Source organism: Triturus cristatus, chromosome 9, assembly GCF_964204655.1.
Source record: "Triturus cristatus chromosome 9, aTriCri1.1, whole genome shotgun sequence".
Taxonomy (NCBI): Eukaryota; Metazoa; Chordata; class Amphibia; order Caudata; family Salamandridae; genus Triturus; species Triturus cristatus.
Genome location: NC_140592.1, coordinates 586,394,539 through 586,409,614, shown reverse-complemented (window position 1 = coordinate 586,409,614; position 15,076 = coordinate 586,394,539). Strand labels below are relative to the sequence as shown.

Here is a 15,076-nt window from a genome sequence, read left to right as displayed (position 1 = left end):
GAGTTCGGTGAAAAGAAAAACATGTTATTCAGCGCCTAGATAACACAATAATTGAACCTGTCCTCTACACATTAAGTTCTTCTTTCAGGCTTAACTACCTTCTGATCTTGGTGGGGCCTGTAGAGTGTATGATTAATTTTGAGATGCTGTCTAAATATTCCCTTTCGACACAGCTTATATTCAGTCATCGTATAAAATGGTTGAATGTGTGTTGTGCTTTGGTTGGCATTTAGAGCATATGACATTGTATTGTATTGTATTATTAATTTTTGCTCCATACAGTGCTCCATAAGTGAGGTCTGCACTATATTGAAAAACCTTAATAATACAAAAAAAATAACACAATGCTTTGCCGTTGCCTTTTCAGTTTTGGCAATTTTTTCGTATTTGTGTATATTTAAGTCTGGCTACCTCTAATTCTAAAAAATAAATATAACTATCCCTTTGTTTGTTGCAGTGATTAAAGCATGATCTCAACTTCCTCTTTACACCTATTAAAGAAATCACTTTTTATTTTATTTTTAAATGGCTGTTACAGCATCTTACATGTTTGTTAAGTATGTATTTCTTTTATTTCAAGGTTTATGACATATACACAGGATTAGACCATAGCAATAGAAAAGTTTCCTCAGTTGAAACGAAATACCCCTTTTTCTCTCCTGAGAATCCCTTATCACGAGGCCTTAACACGAGCCAGCAAGACTTCTTCTAATAACTTTTTTTTGTGAAATCGGCTGTAATCTGTAGGTTATCAATTTGAATTCCTTCTCAGTTTTCTATTCATCTGATGCATGGTATAGACTGGGAATATCGAATCCTGTTGACGGGACAGAATACGGTTACAACAATATCGAGGGACAACATATTGAAAGGTATGTTTCTATACTTTTTTTGATACCTCACTCCACATATATGTCCCCTGGGGATATTTATGCCTTCACGGTACATAGCTATGAAGTTAACAATAATAAATCCTTCTGTGTACTTACTTTTTCGATATTCTGTCCTTCGATAGTGTTGTAACATTTTTCTGTCCCGTCAATATTAGCGATTTGATTTTTCCTAATACAGTCCGGATGCATGGAAACTGACTAACTGTAAAAAGCTTTACATAAAGGAAATTATTATTATGAGTTGCTTTTGAGAAAATAATATTTTTTAAAGACCAAAAGCCCCGTCATACTCTGTGCTCTTTCTGGTGTGCAGGAATAACTGTGCTGTAAACAACACAAGCTTTGTGTCACAATACGGTCATACCCCCCCCCCCCCCCTCACAACTGAGGCATAACTTGCAATTCAACTGCCAGCAGTTTTTTTCGAACACAACTTCAGCCTGAGCAGATTATGCACAAACCGGTCTTTAAAAAAAAAAGAAAAAACTACAGCTCCTGACAGGATTGCTCCCTGTCACCTCTTCACTTGTCAGAAACTCTCTCAAACTGAAAAATCATTTTGACTAAACACGGCCCCTCGTCATCCGTTCTAAGCCAATTGGCGCTCGCCACACCTGCACGATGCCAGTCAGGGTTCACAACCGGCCTCCTCCGAGAGCTTTTCACTATGCGGAACCGCTGTTGCTGGGGAGATTTGGACGTAACTTCCGGGCAGACCTACAACCAAGTGCAGCACCAAAGCATCGGTGAGGGGAGAGAAGACCTTTCTCTCAGCTCCCTGTTAAACAACGACAAGTAAGGCCGCTGCTTGCCACTGGACGCAGTGCTCAGCTCGACAACCAGTCATATTAGGAGAAGCGCTATAAACCGCACGAAAGACATTCCTCTAATTTAAGGGGAGGAGGCTTAATTAGTTTAAGGCTAAATCATTTTTTTTTCAATTTATTTGCAATCATTTTTTTCTACGGTTCGGTTTGGAATGTATAAGCTAGAAGCTCATTTTTGTCACATTTTCTCTAAAAGTCAATTTAACTTTAGTAGCACGTATTCTGCTTGCCTGGGAATGGAGAGAGGTGCCCTTTGGCCATTATTATTTTTGTTGAAGCTTATCTGCCAGCCCGCCCTTTAATGACTTTACTTTGCCCTTTGGCTGTTATTTTCGAATTTCGATCCTTTTATGGGCTGTCTGCAGTGCTTAATTTGTTCCGGTGGTTGATGATGGTGGGGATGGGATTTCTTTTTCATCGTCATACTATCATTCAGAGCAAGCGGGAGAAAGTCAGAAAAGGTTAAAAAGAAGGAGGAAGAGAAAGATATGTGATGCAACCTGTTGCTGGCAGTTTGCGTACGACTTCCACACCTTGCTGCCCCCCCAACTCACTCACCTAAATTCAGAAGAAAAGGACATAGTAGGACGAGCTGTGACTTTAATAAGGGATATTATAGCACTGCACTGAGAAGTACTTACTAAAAGTGATAGTTTTGTTCAGCTGGTATTTTAAATTCAAATATTTGAAAGCGCTTTCATGCGCACTAATGAAGAAAAAAAGTTTAGCTGAAATAAAATATTTGGCCAAGAGCACACATTTCAACTGGGGAAGCCAGCTTTGAAAGCAGATGTGCAGTAGTTATATTACACAAGCACTGCTTATAGACATATGGAAATTAAGTAATGTGCCCAGAATCACAGGATGTTGAAAAATAGCCAAGAGGGTTGGCGGGGGTTTGATAGACAGGGGCACAAAGCCGATCATAATTCTGCAAAAGAAGGCATTCCACAGGGAGACCAATACATTTTAAGCGCCTGAGAGAGGCCTCCTGGGTCATCGGTTCTCGTTCACAGCTGGACAGTGGCAGCTGTGGGGTGGAAACCCAGCAGTAAGGGAGCAAATCTAATGTAATTCAGGCGCTGCTGCTCACTGCTATACACAAAGGAGCCACCAAGAAACCAGCACTCCCACCCACTCTTCCACCCTGCCTGAGAGGACGGGGATGCTTGCAAAACACAACAAAGATGCTTAAAGTAAAATAAATAAAATGGAAATCACGCACCAAACATCTGCCGGCAAGAGGGTTGCATGAGTGCATTTTTCCACTTGAAACAGTGGCGTAACGAAATGTGAGGGGCCTCCTGCAAAGTACATGGAGGGGGCCCCCCATGCTCTGGACCCAGTCAGTAGCTCTCAGGCCAGTGGCCCACCACCATTGCACAGTACTGGAGGGGACCCCGTGGAGCTCAGAGGCCCCCTACACCACGGGGGCGGCAGGGACTAATATTATGCCACTGAAATAAAACTGCTTCTAGTTTCACAGGCACAACATGAACGAAGGTGGGTGGGGGGATGAGGGGTTAAGAGGGGGGTGGGGGAGTTTGTGAAGTAGAAAGTGGGTGGGGAGGGTGGAGAAGTAACGGACTGCGACAGAGGGGAAAACCACAACTACTCATGTGGAGTGCTGGAACATAAAAGAAACGGACTGGTGCAGAGGGGAAAACACAAGCACTCATATGGAGTATTGGAACACAAAGAGAAAATTATCTCCCACAATGGGAGACACAACTACTTGGTCTATGCTGCAGAGCAGGGCCAAACACAAGAAGAGGACATGACGTAGGTATGTCTTGACAAACCAGAAGGAAGGAAATGAGAGCAATGCTGAGGGAAGCAAATGAAAAGCTGTGGGCGGGCTGTAGACCAACAGTGTGTAAACAACATGTCTCGAAGAGACAGTGCATGTGCTGTCTAGCTGAGACCTAAAAAGGCAATTGAAAAGTCCCCTCCTGGAACAAAGGTGAGACATACTGGCTTTGCTGAAACACCCAGATATATAAAAATTGAGTCTATCCACTTTTATCTAATATCCATACTCAAAGGCCCCGGTGTTGCCACCCCTTTAAGTGATGCGAAGGAATAGATCAAAAAATCATTTTCAAAATATGAAGGACACCATAAATTATTCCTTCACCACAAAATTATTTATACGCAGAAATCAATCATCTATCTATCTTATCATTGTTTGGACACAGTAATGTTTGGAAAAACTTTTTTATCAATATACCGAAAACAATTTCACACATTCATTTTACATATAATTGAATGAACATCCGTCCATTATACAAAACAAAAGAGAAGAAAAAATACAGACATATACAAATATGGACTATACGTCCATTCCTTATGTCCCTACACAATGGATGTTATCTCTATTATCATGAGCATTCCATTATTTCAAAGTCGCCCCATTAGATAGTACTGCGGGGGTGAAAATGATTACACCCCTGACGGTCCCACGACCGAAGCAATGTTGGACGGTAAGTCCGCCATCATTGTAATTTGGCCCTTAGTACTTGTAAGTATCCTCAATTTCGAAATTCCAATTTACTCCTTAACATAAAAGTTCTAGCCATTTTTATAGCACTGGTGAGTTTTGGGGCATTGTTTTATCACTCACAAATTTGGTCCATCATAGAGTTTTGAGCTCAGTGGGACTTCAACAGTCTGACTTTGTAACTTGTTTGCTAGATTAGGCCACAGCTGGTTTAAACTGAATGAGTTTCTAGTTTATGAAATGATATGCATCTAACTGATCATCAGTAGGCTTGCCTCCAATGTATAGGTTAAACTGGGGTTCTGTTACGTCCCAGCACCCACCTTCCCCCGTTGAAGCCCACTTGAACTCATATATTCTCTAACTGGCTTCTGGAAGATCTCAACCACCTCTGTAACAATGTGTCACTCAAGAGAGTCAACATATATAAAACATTCTGGATCTATGACTTCTTCTTGGGTTTACTCACCCCGGTTCTACGCCAACAGAGTCAAAAGCTATGTCAAAATATTCAGAACAACAGTATGGCTAGCTTTGGCTTAAATTTGTGGAACAGTTAATATGTGCCGAAAGATCATTGCAAAAATGAGTTCTTGACACTGAAATTGAATGGCTCTCATCCATACTACTCCACAAGTGGTTCAGGAATATTTCTGGAAACAGCTGATCACATCTAGGGGCAGTATCAGGCAATATCCTAATGCCTCCCTGATACCCCTTTTACAGAATAAACATCAACATGATCCCCTTCCAGACCGAGAGAGACAAGAGAAAACAGATGCAGTAGTACACATTACCCTCTAGAATAGGAGTGTCCATCGTAGGTTCACAAAGGCAAAATGCACTCAAGATTTCCAGGATAACCAGTGACTAAGTAAATAAATTAAATTTAGTTTCATTATTTGTAAATGTATTTTATGTGTGTATTTGAGCCCTCTTGTTAGGAGCTGAAATTATGCAAATATCAGATTTCGTCCTGGCAACATCTAGAAAATGGGACCAATTCTCAAAGTTAGGTGCACACCAAAGTTGAATTTATGTGCGAAAATTTAACTTTTGTGCAAATCACTTAGGGGCAGATTTACAAGCCCCTTGCACCACTTTTGCGTAACTTTTGCCATGTTAAAAGTGACGCAAGCGTGGCGCAAGGGGCTTGTAAATCTGCCCCTTAATTTTTAGCATACATTTTTTGCACCCATAAAACTCAAATTTATACCCGTAAAAGCATTTGCTCGCATGTACAATCAAACCAGTGTTGCAGAATATTACTTTTGACCTGATCTCCTCAAAATGGCGCCTTTTTGTCCTTTCTTGGCAGAGTTCATGCCTGAGCAGGTGAACACTCGTGTGTGACAACGTGTGGGTATTTAGTCTCTTGTCAGCAATATTTCCAATATCTATATTGTATCAGATTCCCTCATTCCCAAAACTGGGGACGTAAAATTCTGAAAATTGGTGTCGGTGATGACAAAGGGTTCCACCAAGTGATAAATAGTTTACCACAGCTAGGGCATGAACAAAAATATTTTATGGTTCAACTTTGTTTTTCTTTTCAAAGATAACATATACATACATACGCTTACCTACAATAGAGTACGACAAGGAGCCATAAAAGCAAACAATTTCATGTCAACGAAACAACCTATCCTCCAAATTCTTCCATAAATCCGTCCTCAGCAAGACAGCCAATGCTGGAAATATATATTTACAGGAAGACTGTGTGGAGAGAACACTGTAAGTGAATGAGTCCTGCCTCCTATATGAGCTCCCCCAACGTGTCATGACCGCCAATAACCTTAAGTGGTTTAAGGCAGCAGGGCCATGTGAGTTTTCTCATTTCAGACGATAAAAACTGCTGGGGTAGGACTAAAGACACAAGAAGTTAAGACGTGAAGAGAATCTATGGTGTAGCTATCATCTAAGTAGGGGCAGAAATACAATGTTATATTTAGAGGTATACGTTCCACTATAAAGACAGGGGTCAAGGTGCCAGAGTGGAGGTAGAATTACAAGAGTATAGGCAGGTGCAGGGGTACTGGGCTATTGTCGAGGTATAGGAATATTGATTGGGGAAAACGCATTAGAATTTAGGTAAAGATACAAGGGTATAGGCAAGCAGTTAAGAAACAAGTGTATAGGTGGGGGTGGATGACAAGGGCATATGAACGTTTAAAGGTACTAGGGGTTTAGGAAAAAGTAGAGGGCTGGAGTAAAGAAGAAATGATCCTGATGGAGAGTAATTGCCCGGGTATAGCAAAAGCAATTATGAGAAGAGGAAAGAAAACAAAAGATAAGGAGAAGGAGTGTAAACTGGAAAGGCAAAAGAGAAAACTATGCAATCCTGAGAAAAAAGACATTCGTCAATATGGATTGCTCATCCTGGGTGATCTCATTCAGTTGAAACATAGGGAAGGTGTTTTTGGAGAACTTTTTTTCCAGAAGTGGCTTCGTTAAAGGAGTTTCCTTTCATATTCTTTGTAAAATCTAACAACCCTTCACAGCGATTGGAGAGTGAAACCTTAGTGACCCTCGTTCTTGTGTCTTGATGGCAGTGATACCACATGAACTGACCTTTCCAAAAAGAAAACCTCACTGTCGGACTCCAAACACTGAATAAACAGACAGACAGACTTTGCCTTAACCTATACAAGAAGGGCCACATAAAAACCCACCCTTAAAGCACTGCACTTCCCACCAGTGGACATCAGGATTAAATTTAAGCTCTTGTGCACTATCTGTAAAGCTTACTGGGGCAAGGGCCTGGTATACCAACTGAAACTGGCATCACATCTCTGTGCAACCAGTGCCCTTCATTCAATAGTCGCCCATTGTATCAATCAATGATCTTTCAAGAGAAAAGTTTCTGAGTGTACAAGAGCCTAGACTCCAAATCACATGCATTTCAGAAAACATTTGACAATTGACATATTCAAACTTTTTTATTCATCCGAGTTCAAAACAGAATAAGGCTAACTACCCATCCGTCTGGACTCTCGCCTTCCCGCCATCTCGTTGTGTACCTCTTCACCCATCTGTCAAGTACTCTAAGGCAAGCACAAGGAAACTTGTACCACTTTACAAAGCATCTGAACAAATAAAGAATAATAAAAAAGCATATATTACATTTATGCATATGAAGATATTTTTGCATATGAGTAACTTGGAAAGACATACATTAAAAAATGTGGGCCATCACACCTAATAGGTTGTCTAGCATGAGACCCCACACACCACTGAAGATAACATTTTGTGATGCCAACCTGTATGTCTTGAGTAAGTCATGAGATATCAATAGAAGAAGTTCAGGAACATTAGAACACAAAAAACAAACAACGTCAAGGACTTGGATATAGGTACAGTTTTTGTCAAATGTATTATAGGTTCTATGCAACTGAATGCATGAAGCAGCACACATGAAAGTTACAAAATGGCATTTTAGGATTGTTTATGTGCAGGATAGGAGACCTTCCTACACATAAATAATCCTCCCCTGCACACAGACACCCTTGCACTCTGGTGCAAGGGTGCCTGCGTTGGCGCTAAGTTGTTAAACTTAGCGCCTTCGCAGGGGGAAACGCAGGGCTGCACCACATTCTTGTAAATATGGCGCAGCCTTGCGTTTCCGAAGTGGCGGAGCGTGTCGTTAAGCCCAAGAGGCTAATGCCACGCTCCGCCACTTACTTGTACATATCCCCCATTGTTTTCTCTCCTGAGTAACTCCACGAGGACCACCATAGACTTTTATCTTCAATTACTGCAGCACTCTAGACAGGTACGGATCTATCCATGGTGCTGACCAATGGTTTAAATGGAAAATTAGATGGTCGGATTCTTAGTACCGGACAGTTCCCAGCTCATTTAAAGCACAGGGGCTGACACTCTATAGAATAACAATGGCCTATTGTTTCCTATGCCAAATATTGTGATCAGCATTCATTTTGAACAATAGTTTGCAAACAGCAGAGTGATTACAAGCAGCACAGCAATCAATGGATTTTGATTAACAAGTGCCTTTTTGTAGTAGAAATTCGTGTTTTCCATTATTTATTTAAAATTTGAATATATTACTTTTTAAAGGTATTCTTTATCAAAGTAATAACCACGGCTGTCCTTTATTTCTGTATAGTGACCATACTGATTTTCTAGTGTACCTTTTCATGACTTTGACACCATCTCCGATGATCTAGGCCTGACTTCCTGACTAGGCTCCCCATGTGCGTCAGCTTTCCTTTGTGGATCTGGTGGGAGGTCTGGAATCTACTGGATTATTATTAAGCAGTAGTGCTTCTATGGCAACTTGTAGCAAAAGGCTCTTGTGGCTGTAAGTTGGCTTGGATTTTGTTTCTTTGAAAAGTATCATGTTTTGATTCTCTTTATTCTACACATTCTTTGCAAAATGGTCGATGGGAGACCCTACTAACCCCCTGTGCAATTTCCATGGCCAAGATTTATTCATGTCCCCAAAAGAAAAAATATATATAGTGCAGTTTTGAACCAGTTTTCCAAGTTCTTTCCAGAACACCGAAAGCATTTTACAGATGTATCCTACTTTGCTGAAATAAATGCACAGAATGCTTTAAAAACTCCACTGTACCCCACTGCACAATTGTTTCTATAACATGCACTGTTTTGACATGTTAATCCTGTATTGCTTCAGACATGTAAGATGTGATGCATGCTTTGTAGCTTAGTTGCAAGGAATTTCAGAACCCAAGGCAAAATTACATTTTGCCGTCTTGGCATGTTCGCTCCCCTAGTCGTTTCGCCGTATTTCATGCCTTTAGCTGCGATCTGACGCACTCCTGCTGTAGGGGCTTTTAGCAAGCCTGTCACCTTAATGTAGAACAGGTGGTGCTTATATATTGGGGATACCCCAAATGGACTCTACTGACCCCAGTACAGCAGTGCAGGATACTGACAGCCGTCTAAGAATGCCAGCTTGCCCATCCTTGCACCAGCCCTGAAGACAATGCTTATTTTCTGTAGTTAGATTGATAGTTCTCCTTTTTCAGTGCCTCTATGCCACTGTGGTTTGTGGTTGCACCCTTCTCATTCCACCAGTAGGCAACACGTGTGCAGCTCTGGAAATCCTTGTTTGTTCTAGACAGGAAGGTAAACAATGCATATTAATGTCTGGTGAGATCCATCAGCTTTGGCATTTGCACACTGCTTCTTTAAATGGGTCACGCACCCCCCTTTCTGAGTAGGAAGACAGTATGCATGAGTCAGGCATCTCTTTCCTTGCGGGTTGTATCCTTTGTCAACCAAGGGCCGTCTCTCAGATGTTTTTGCCAGGGGCTCAGAAAAGAGCCGCCTGCTTTGTGCGGTTGGCTCTGGCCGGATACCTTCACATGCCTCTACTGATGACTCACAGCCTGGCAGGATGTGAGCCTGGCACCAGGAAGGGCCATGGATCCAACAGGTGATGCAGTTTCGAAGATGTTGACAACTTGATGAGAGACGACATGTCCTTCAAGAAAGAGATGTCAGGGACTCAAGACAATAACCCAAATTGTGCCACAACCTGGAAAACCCCAAAGACGTCTAAAGCAGAAATATAAAATAAATTAACATTTAGTCAAATGCGGCGTGGGTTTTTTACAGAGCAGTCTGACACTGAAAAGTTAACAAGTTCAATTAAGGCTCGGCTGCGATGCATGCACTAGCAGAGGGAAAGATCGTGGTGTGCTTTGCTTTCAAGGCAACAGGCAGGGCTTTAAGTGGGCCGGGTCCTGCCAGGGCTCAGCACCGGCAGTTCTAAAACGCAGGTGCTGAAACGGGTCTCTATCGTGCTCTCCATTTTTGCCCTCACTCTCAGGATGAAAAAAAAAAAAATCTTAACTCTGCAGCATTTCCACCCCTCACTGCCTTTGATGTAACCTCAAAGAGACTCGTTATAGTATTTTGCACATTCTCGTCATTTCAGAACGGAAGTATTTTCAATATTATATACGATGGAGCCATAGTTGTTGCTTATTTATCTTATGCAACTAACAACCATGGACAAAGCCAATAGTCCTGGCTTGTTGTATGTATAATATTACCTGTTGTATTATATATCTGGGTAGGAAGACAGAAGTAGCAAAATACCAGTGGGGCGGCACCCTATGCTAAGCACAGCTTTTTAGTTTATGTGTTTTTAAGTAACGCCTTTAATTACATCGACCACGCCCATTTGAGAGACCCCCACCCAGTTTGTTTTATCCCACTTAAAGCTAAGTCTAATACGTTTAAGACCAAGAGTACCACTGAAACAGTCTGTTCTTGGGAACTAGGTCCCTGTGGGGCAATTGCTAAAGTTTAACTTCAAGGTGCTTATAAGGAAGGTAGCAAGATGTGCTACCAGGGTATACGGTGGTTTCACATGGAAGCACCTATGGGTGTTGTTGCTTTCTTGAGAAGAGTGAATGCAAGTTCCTATAGGCACGATAATGGCTATACTGCACCATAGGATACTTACACTTTGCATCTTATGTTGCTATGCTCAAACATAAGAAAGCGACATTCGAAAAAGTTATCACGTGAGATTTTATGCAACTGTCTTGTTTTCGTTGGTTCTTGTTTGGTATCAGAACTTCAACGCCTGAATCACAAAGATGCTGCTGTGACTTGCCCTTGTATTCATCTGGAGTACTACAACAGCAAGTCACATCTACTCATACTCAGACCTATTCAGGAAGCCCTCGGTGCACGAAATGCATAGCAGGCATGACTCACAGAATGAGAAAGAAAATAAAAGAAATCTGGGTACATAAGAAAAGCAATTAAAGAAGAGGAAAAAGGTAAGGGGATTTAAAATAAAACAAGCTTTGGCAAAGCAGTGAAGCTTGGCATTTTATTAGTTATATGGTTGACACTTGATGGCTAAGTTTGTTGTGTTAGTCTGTGTAGATGAATGAGTCGCTGAATGCTGGGTTATGTGAAAGGATGAATGTGCATGATTGTAAGAAGTGCAGTCATTGACAATAGGATTCAGTGGCAGCGGCTAGGCTGCAGAATATGACAGAGTGGTTACAGAAATGAAAGTAGGACACAGAGGTGCATATTTGCTAATGTTTCACGCAATGCAGGGAAGAGCAGCAAGGGGAGATGCTGGAAAAGGCCGAGAGCTAATTAGCGCGCGCTGCCATTATGGCGGTCGGACTGGTCCCCGGGGGAAAGGAGGAGGTGGGAGCACTCCCACCTCCCCATTATGCGTCCAATAGGGGCGTCTCAGAGGGGCGTGAACCGGAAGCACTAAAGTGCTTCCGGTTCACGCGGGCATCCAGCATGGGGGTGCGGCCGGTTTAGACCGGCCTGGCCCGTGCCCCCCCTTTAAAAGGGGGTGTGGGAAGCAAAACAGTCTCTTGTTCTGCTCTCCCCACGGGCTCAGTACTCGGGCCACCTGACATCTGTGAGGTGACCCACACCGCAATGATGGCGAGCTGTCAGGGCCTCTTCTGGTACGTGGCGATGGGTCACGCCTCACCATCTTCCAGTTCAGGAGTCATGAGTTTCGCCATCCACGACGCCGGGTTGGTTTCAGCTGATTTGCTGTGGCCATCGGTTCTGTTCATATGAATTGCAATTTTTATCCTGTGACTCAGTGAGAAGTTTGCATCAGTGCACTGGTACATAGCATCATGCACAGTAGTGGAAGTTTTAGCCTGGCAGTAGGGCAATACACGGACGGATGTTCTATTTTCATGTTTGCGTACAGTTTCACGAGGTCATGTGGCGTAAGTTGGGAACAGGAATAGAGTTAGCCCATTGGTTCTGTTTCACGTGAATGGCAAGCTTCTTTACCCTGTGACTCAGGGAGAAGTTTGCTTCAGTGCACTGGTACATAGTATCATGCACAGTAGTGTACGTTTTTAGCCTGTCAGTAGGACAGTACACTGACGGATTCACTAATTTTATGTTTGCTTGCAGTATCCCGAGGCCATGGTGCGTAATGTGGGAACGAGAGTATAGTTACATGGGCATGCACCTAGGGGGTAACTACCCGGCTCGCCTGGGACAAAGGGTTGTAGTTGAGTCTCAGGGCAGGCGAGTTACAGGGCATGACCTTCCTAGTGGGCTGAGGGGGAGGACAGATAGTCGGGCAACTATGCTGTCCTGTGGCGGTAAGGTCATGATTGGTAAGCATAGTCTTCGGTCCTTAGCGGTCAGAACCATGTAACTCCAGGGGCAGTGACAGCCGGTAGGTAGGCTGCCGGAGTGCATGGGCCGGGGAAGTCATTCTTTCCAGTGGGCCTGTGGCCACCCCCGCACGCGCATGCACATCAGGGCGCAAGTATGCAAATTTCTGCAGCCCCCGTTATGGAGTTTAAGGCACAGGGCGCAGGGGGGGGGGCCCGGGGGAAAGTATCCGTCCGATAAGCTGTACCCCCTGCGCAAGCCAACTCCGGTGAAGTAATTTCACGTAGTTTGCTAGTTTGCTGGGATCTGGAGGCCGCCAGTCATTTACCGTGCTATAGGCTCTAGAGGGGACACACAGAAAGTGAATATATGCATTGTTAGATTTAAGGTGGGAGTGTTGTGTGTATTAGAAGTTAAGGATAGCCATGTGACATCATCTGTCTAACAATGTATTTGGCCTTTCTGCGTAATTGTACATAATTTTAATAAATAATGTTTTTTTAAATTTTGCAATAAATACGGCCGGGGGTTACTCCCCCTAACCAAAGAAATCCAAAAATTGGTGTGGTCTTGTAGGAGGGAGGAAGACCTCATCGGGACAAGGGCCGTGGCTACCAAAGGTAAAGAGAGGACTTGGGGGAGTACCAGGCCATATGGAAAAGGCCGAGCGCTAATTAGCGCGCGCCGCCATTATGGCGGGCGGACCGGACCCCGGGGGAAAGGAGGAGGTGGGAGCACTCCCACCTCCCCATTATGCGTCCAATAGGGGCGTCTCAGAGGGGCGTGAACCGGAAGCACTTTAGTGCTTCCGGTTCACGTGGGCATCCAGCATGGGGGTGCGGCCAGCTTAGACCGGCCTGGCCCGTGCCCCCCCCCTTAAAAGGGGGTGTGGGGAGCAGAACAGTCTCTTGTTCTGCTCTTCCCACGGGCTCAGCACTCGAGCCACCAGCGGCCCGTAATGTATTTTCCACACCCACCATCCCCTAAGGCAGGCAATTTAATTGTGTTGGTCAGGAATGTCAGTCAGTCAAGATTACTTTATTCGGCTCATATCAAGAACCATAAAAGTGCAAAACATCAAATACATAATAAATAGCATTTAAAATAGGTTTAAAACAATGATAAAAATAAGACTTGGTCAAATTTGATCAGAGTTCAAAAATAATTATAAACAACACTATGTCCACTTGATTTTTTTCCTTAATCTCATCGCAATAGCCAAAAAATTAGCTATATTAAAAATCTCCCAAGTAGTACCTAGCAGCTGGAGATACAAAAGAGCAGGTTTGACTTGTCTAAATCCTTTGTTTTTAATAAGGGGGATGATAAACTTTTTACGGAGAGGGGACAGGTGTTTGCAAAAGAAGAGAAAATGAGCAGTATCCTTGAGTGAGAATCTGTCGCAAGAACAGATCTCCAGGTCCCTGTCCTTCATCCAACCTACAGAATCAGTAAGCAAAAGATGGTATTTGTTCAATCTAAACCTGGTCAATAAGAAGCGATGATTCATGTTGTTCACTATGGTCAAGTAGGGTTCTATACTACTAGAGGTAATTATTAGCTGATGGGCTTTTACCGTAGGTTTTATTAACTCCTTTTCTTCTCTAGCTAAGGTTGTCCTATGCTTGTATGTATCCTTTACCCATTTTGTGTCCCCCTTTAACAGGTTGTTAGGGTTATCAAATATATCTGGGCGACCTATTTCGTTAGTTAGATTCTTAACATAGCGCAGCCAGGGAATAGCCATTCCGAAATCGAGAGATAAACAATCTTTTATAATTTCACGATTTAGCTCAAGTTCCGGGTTTTGCCAAATTGATAACCATTTTAGTAAAGGGGCTAATGCTACCCGGTCAGTTAAATAACCAGCCCCACATTCTTGGTGGACAATATAACCAGAGGCTGCCTGGGGAAGTGATAGAATGGATTTAAGAAACTTGTCCTCTACCACCTGGAGTTCCTTTACGTTTTTGAATCCCCACAGGTCCGCACCATACATGGCTATAGAAATACACTTAGCTGCATAGATGTTCAATATAGCTTGCATAGGCTTCACTCCCAGTTTACGAGCAAAATCCAGCACACCTATGATTGATCTGGCAAAGGCATTTCGTTTTGCTGCTAATTGAGGGGCCCATGAAGACTTATCATCAAAGATGACCCCCAAGTAAGGGAAACTGGTAATTCTAGATAGGACATGACCCTCACAGAGCATAGTCTTAGCTTTCTTGGGTTTACAACCTACAGTCATAACATGAGATTTAGCGAAATTCACGCTTAAATCAAGTCTTTTCATAAAATCAGCGAATGTATCTAAAAGACTTTGAAGCCCTACTGCCGTGCGTGCTAACAATGCAGCATCATCTGCATATAATAGTGCAGGAATATGATGCTTCCCTACCCTAGGAATGTCCTTACATGACTCAGTTAAGGCAGTGGCAAGGTCGTTAATATAAAGTGTAAAAAGCAGGGGAGCTAAAATACAGCCCTGCCTCACACCATTAGAGATTCCAATCTTGCTAGTGCTGTTGCCCAAGCGGTCGAATCTAACAGTGGCAGAGAGATCTCTATGAAGATCAGCTAAAAAATAGACGATATTCTCATCTACGCCACACTTGAGAAGAAGTTCCCACAATTTCGACCGATTCACTCGGTCGAAGGCCGAGGATAGGTCCATAAAGGCAAGATATAACGTCCCTTTCTTGGCTATGGTATATTTACCTATTAATAGGTAA

At 42.9% G+C, this 15,076-nt stretch overlaps 1 long non-coding RNA gene across 1 annotated transcript in view; it reads right to left on the bottom strand.

Moving 5' to 3' along the window:
- Positions 1-7,171: 7,171 nt before the first annotated feature.
- Positions 7,172-15,076, bottom strand: part of LOC146798357 (uncharacterized) — a 175,226-nt gene continuing 167,321 nt past the window's right edge. Inside the window, exon 4 of the long non-coding RNA XR_014968673.1 lies at positions 7,172-7,306. This is a non-coding gene — a long non-coding RNA (uncharacterized LOC146798357). The remainder of the gene's footprint in view (positions 7,307-15,076) is intronic.